The 6,003-nt window shown below is 43.0% G+C and overlaps 1 protein-coding gene across 1 annotated transcript in view; it reads right to left on the bottom strand.

The window, feature by feature from the left end:
• Window positions 1–1,454: 1,454 nt before the first annotated feature.
• Window positions 1,455–6,003, bottom strand: part of LOC139535323 (sarcolemmal membrane-associated protein-like) — a gene marked incomplete at its 5' end in the record, with an annotated part of 14,485 nt that continues 9,936 nt past the window's right edge. The window contains one exon of the mRNA XM_071334627.1: window positions 1,455–6,003. This exon is cut by the window's right edge and continues 170 nt beyond it.

Here is a 6,003-nt window from a genome sequence, read left to right as displayed (position 1 = left end):
ACACTAGATGTTACTTATGTGACAGAAAAAAAATAAAACGCAAAGTTTTTTTTATTACGCTTAGAAAAATACCGATACCGTAAATGTGGGGGGGGTGAATCATTTTTTTTTTATGTACCAATTGATTTTAGCCAAAGTTACGACTGAAATAAATCCAAAACAAAAAAAGCCAACAATAACTGATTAAAGTGAAAGTGATTGAAACCCTCATTTAAATAATGAATGGTGGCACGTTGAACTGAAACGTGAAGACCCGGGGGGGAGGGGGGGTGCATCGCAAAAGGCTCCCACATCCCTATATAGTGCACTAACAGTAGTGCACTATATAGGGAATAGGGCCCTGGTCTAAAGTAGTGCACTATATAGGGAATAGGGTCCTGGTCTATAGTAGTACACTATATAGGGAATAGGGCCCTGGTCTAAAGTAGTACACTATATAGGGAATAGGGCCCTGGTCTAAAGTAGTGCACTATATAGGGAATAGGGCTCTGGTCTAAAGTAGTGCACTATATAGGGAATAGGGCCCTGGTCTAAAGTAGTGCACTATATAGGGAATAGGGTCCTGGTCTAAAGTAGTGCACTATATAGGGAATAGGGCCCTGGTCTAAAGTAGTGCACTATATAGGGAATAGGGCCCTGGTCTAAAGTAGTGCACTATATAGGGAATAGGGTCCTGGTCTAAAGTAGTGCACTATATAGGGAATAGGGCCCTGGTCTAAAGTAGTGCACTATATAGGGAATAGGGCCCTGGTCTAAAGTAGTGCACTATATAGGGAATAGGGCCCTGGTCTAAAGTAGTGCACTATATAGGGAATAGGGCCCTGGTCTAAAGTAGTGCACTATATAGGGAATAGGGTCCTGGTCTATAGTAGTACACTATATAGGGAATAGGGCCCTGGTCTAAAGTAGTGCACTATATAGGGAATAGGGCCCTGGTCTGTAGTAGTGCACTACATAGGGAATAGGGCTCTGGTCTAAAGTAGTGCCCTATATAGGGAATAGGGCCCTGGTCTAAAGTAGTGCACTATATAGGGAATAGGGTCCTGGTCTAAAGTAGTGCACTATATAGGGAATAGGGCCCTGGTCTAAAGTAGTGCACTATATAGGGAATAGGGCCCTGGTCTAAAGTAGTGCACTATATAGGGAATAGGGTCCTGGTCTAAAGTAGTGCACTATATAGGGAATAGGGCCCTGGTCTAAAGTAGTGCACTATATAGGGAATAGGGCCCTGGTCTAAAGTAGTGCACTATATAGGGAATAGGGCCCTGGTCTAAAGTAGTGCACTATATAGGGAATAGGGTCCTGGTCTAAAGTAGTGCACTATATAGGGAATAGGGTGCCATTTGGGATGGGCTGAGGTTAAGTGTATTATTGATAGGCCCACACAGACTCACCCACCCATCCTATTAGAATATCAGCTCAAGCGGCAGGTTGGATGATGTGACCAATATCACTTGAGTATCAACTTTTATTTTGTGTCGAAGAATGTATATTTACACAAACACACACACAGTGAACAAATCAAAAAAAAGCATTGGGACAGTCACACATTTGTTGTTTTGGCTCGAACTCCAGCACTCTGGACTTGAAAAGAAACAACGACTGAGGTCAAAGTGCAGACTGTCAGCTGTCGGCTTTAATTTGAGGGTATTTTCATTTAATTCAGGTGAACAGAAATTACTTCCCTTTTTTGGACGTGGTCCCCTAAAACGGGGGACTAAAAGTATTGGGACAATATCTCTTATATGTGTATTAAAGTAGTCAGAAGGTAGTATTTGGTCCCTTATTCCTAGCAGGCAACGACTACAGCAAGATTGTGACGCTACACACTTGTTGGATGCATCTGCGGTTTGTTGAGAGGTTTAGCATGGCTTGGGGGTGTATTTGTGCCTCTACATTTCTCATTCAAAACTCAAATCAGAATGATCCTAAAACACGGTAGCATCCACATGAATGTATTAGTATTTAGAAAGACATTCTATTCTTATTTACAATAAAAGTGACCTCCAAAATGACACAATACATTATTTATCATTCATTTCTATTGTGTACAAAATCATCTGAAACACAAGCCAAAACAAACAGCAAATGCAGCCAACGAGTGTGTGTAGTCACAAGCTTGATGTAGTCAGAATCTGCTATCAATATGAGACCAAATACTAAAGTTGACTACTTTAATACTCAGTGAAATGTTCCCAATACTTTTGGTCCCCTAAAATGGGGGGGATTATGTACAAAAAGTGCTGTAATTTCTAAACGGTTCAACTGATATGGATGAAAATACCCTCAAATTAAAGCTGACAGTCGGCACTTCGACCCCATAGTCATATAATTTCAAATCGAAAGTGTTGGAGTACAGAACCAAACAACAAAAAGTGTTCCAATACTTTGGAGCTCACTGTATATCCAAAACACATACTGTGGGGTGACTTGAGACGGCTTTCTTATTTTTTTACACATTCTAGCGATAAACATCACATTTGGAAAGCGTGAAAAAGGGAATTGTTGTTGTGTCCTTCAGATGATGATCGATGCGAGGCCTTGTGATGTAAACACACAGTTACTGAGTGATGTCACTGTGTGATTGTGTGAATAACATGGATGTAGTTCAAGGTGTCCCGCTGGCTGGCTGGCTGGCCTGATTTTAACCTCATCATTCCTCCACCTCCTCCTTCCTGGTGTCTCCTGTACAGCCCAGTCCTGTGCTTAGGTGGTGGTGTCACAGGATAGGGTTTAGATCAGGGTGCGTTGAAAATGACATTTACTGACACAGTGAAATAGGATGAATAGCTGCTTTGCAAAGCCAGTAAACTCTGTATGATCCTGGTTCCACACTGAATCAGGGAGCTTAATGGTGATGCCAGCATTATGTCTGTTTTAACCAGACATCACACACACACACAACGGTAAACCCTTAAACTTTCCTTCTTTCGTCATGTTGATCGTCTCCCTGATTCACATTGATCCAGTCTCAAAACACAACACCCAGGTTAACCTCTGACCTTTCAACCTCTTTATAAACCACACTGGACTGGTAGTGAACATCACTGTGCTTAGTGGTAGGATAACAAATAATGCCAAACCAACCAGTCTGACATGTTTATAGCTTTCTGCTCCAGATTCGACGGGGAACTCCATGTCACAGACAGATAAGGCAGCAGATTCATCCTCAGGTGAGTTTGGAGTAGTGATCTGTGGTACAGAGGTCTTTCTGGCTGGCTGGGAATACAACCATTAACATACTGGTATGGGACTAGAACCCATAAAGTACAGAGAACAGTCTGGGGACTAGAACCCAAAACATACTGTGCGCTTGGGCCTGGGGACTAGAACCCATAAAGTACAGAGGGCCTAGAACCATAGACACATGGGCAGGGTCTGGGACTAGAACCATAGACATGGGCAGGGTCTGGGACTAGAACCATAGACATGGGCAGGGTCTGGGACTAGAACCATAGACATGGGCAGGGTCTGGGACTAGAACCATAGACATGGGCAGGGTCTGGGACTAGAACCATAGACACATGGGCAGGGTCTGGGACTAGAACCATAGACACATGGGCAGGGTCTGGGACTAGAACCATAGACATGGGCAGGGTCTGGGACTAGAACCATAGACATGGGCAGGGATGGGACTAGAACCAGACATGGGCAGGGTCTGGGACTAGAACCATAGACATGGGCAGGGATGGGACTAGAACCAGACATGGGCAGGGTCTGGGACTAGAACCATAGACATGGGCAGGGATGGGACTAGAACCAGACATGGGCAGGGTCTGGGACTAGAACCATAGACATGGGCAGGGATGGGACTAGAACCAGACATGGGCAGGGTCTGGGACTAGAACCATAGACATGGGCAGGGATGGGACTAGAACCAGACACGGGCAGGGTCTGGGACTAGAACCATAGACACATGGGCAGGGTCTGGGACTAGAACCATAGACACATGGGCAGGGTCTGGGACTAGAACCATAGACATGGGCAGGGTCTGGGACTAGAACCATAGACATAGGTAAACATGAGGCACTACATTTAACACTTAACACCACTTTGGATTTAGTTTGATAAAATACACAAAGTGCTGTTATTTTTTTAGACCGATTTGTCAACTTGCACAAAACAAATGTCTGTCCTTCACATCGGAGTGCTGCTGCAGGCTCTTTGCGTGTCTTGACCAATCAGATTCACGGAAACGGCAGCAAGTGCAGGCCAGGCACAAAGCTCAAGGTGTGCTTTCCACGTTCCTCCAGTATTTATTTAGCAAGCATGACAACACATCACTCTCGACAGACACAAATGTAGCAGCCTATACACCTAAACATGTCAGCGATCTCAGTCTGATCAACTGTTGGTTACTGACAGCTGCAGTCTAGCCTCTACCGTGCCCAGTCCCTCTGGCCAGGGTAAATTAAGCAGTAACGTCCTGTATTTATAGCTCATTTTGTTTCTGAGAAAATGTGAATGGGATCAAATTTGGTTTTACATTCAAACTCGGGCTGACTAGGCTACCTAGACTGGAATGAATCAATAACCACAATAGCTGACAAGACTGAGGTACATTTTCATTAGGCCTACAGTTGCATAGGGAAAGACCACACGATGCAAACCTGCATTATAGCAAGCTCAGCCCTATGAGTTTTATTGTCCAATCATGTTGCTTTCTCTGTGTATACAGTAGGACCCCCCCCCCCTCTTCTTTAAAATATAATTCTTACGAACAACTACAAGGTTGCTACAGTTTGACATATTTTCATATACCCAAGGCCAGGAGGTTTTTTGTTTTTAACCCATTTGACCCGATGTAAAAACTCTGGTCCCATCATAGCCCATATTAAACTTTTTTTATTTATTTTTTTACAACAGATTAATCACGTCATACCGTATAAGGTTCGGAGTTTGCCCTGGGTAGGTTACCATCTGCACATGGGCCAAGAACCCAGAGTTAGCAGGCTAGAGTTTAGAGACAAACAGACTACTGGTCCAGTCCACTACAGCCTTTAACACGTGATCAACTGAAGGGGTTTGGTTTTGTGCCCATAATGTCTTGTTGTGGCTAAAACCCAGAGGCCAAATAAACTGTGTTCCGAGTCAACATATCTCCAAAGTTAACAAAACTCATCTAGTATCACATCCAAATAACAACTTCTGTAGTGTTGTTTTAAACATGATGAATATTTTGTCCATAGTTATTATTATTATTATTTTTTACAATACATAGATAAAAGACGGAATAGTTCAGCAGAGATACATGTCGGTATAAACCCAGTTACCTACACACACCAGATGGGTTTCAATAACTTAGTTGTTTAGAATTGGCTTCTGTTTAGTTTCAATAGGCACTTTAACAACCCCTCGTCTCTCATGAAGGCCGGACGTTCCCAAAACAGCACCCTATTTCCTATATAGTGCAGTACCTTTGCCCAGGGCAACATACAGGGATAGGGTTCGACCATTAGGGATGTAACAAATAATCACGTTGATGATTTTTTGGCTTCAATATTAAACCCATATTTGTAATAGCACGTGAACAACCCCAACATGGTAAACCAACCACACAGGAAGTCAACTCCTCTAAAAACAACCTGGAGCCCAAAGAAAATAAGGTTTGGTACCCATCAGAAAAACTAAAACAAAGCCTAGTTTAGGCCACTTTAATGATAATAATACAATGACCAATATTCCCATCATCCAACTGATTAAGAACAGAAAACAATAACTGCTGATATAGTATTTAATCTATGGTAGAAATGACTAATTGTATTCATCTTTCCTCTCGCTCTCTCTCTCTCTATATATATATATATATACAGTTTGACTTTGTACAGTTTAAAGCAGAGGGCCTTTATGTGGGGGAACTACTAGACCAGACGGGAGGTAATCAATTAATTAATTAATACATCTATCAATCAAGGAGACAAAGGGGTAGCAGCCCTGGTGGATCGATCAGGGGGCTATAAGGGCGGGAGGTTGGGGTGTTGAGGGAGGCCAAGGTGGGCAGGA

The sequence above is a fragment of the Salvelinus alpinus genome, chromosome 12 (assembly GCF_045679555.1).
Source record: "Salvelinus alpinus chromosome 12, SLU_Salpinus.1, whole genome shotgun sequence".
NCBI lineage: Eukaryota > Metazoa > Chordata > Actinopteri > Salmoniformes > Salmonidae > Salvelinus > Salvelinus alpinus.
Note: the sequence above shows the minus strand (reverse complement) of the source record. Positions and strands in the feature narration are given on the sequence as shown.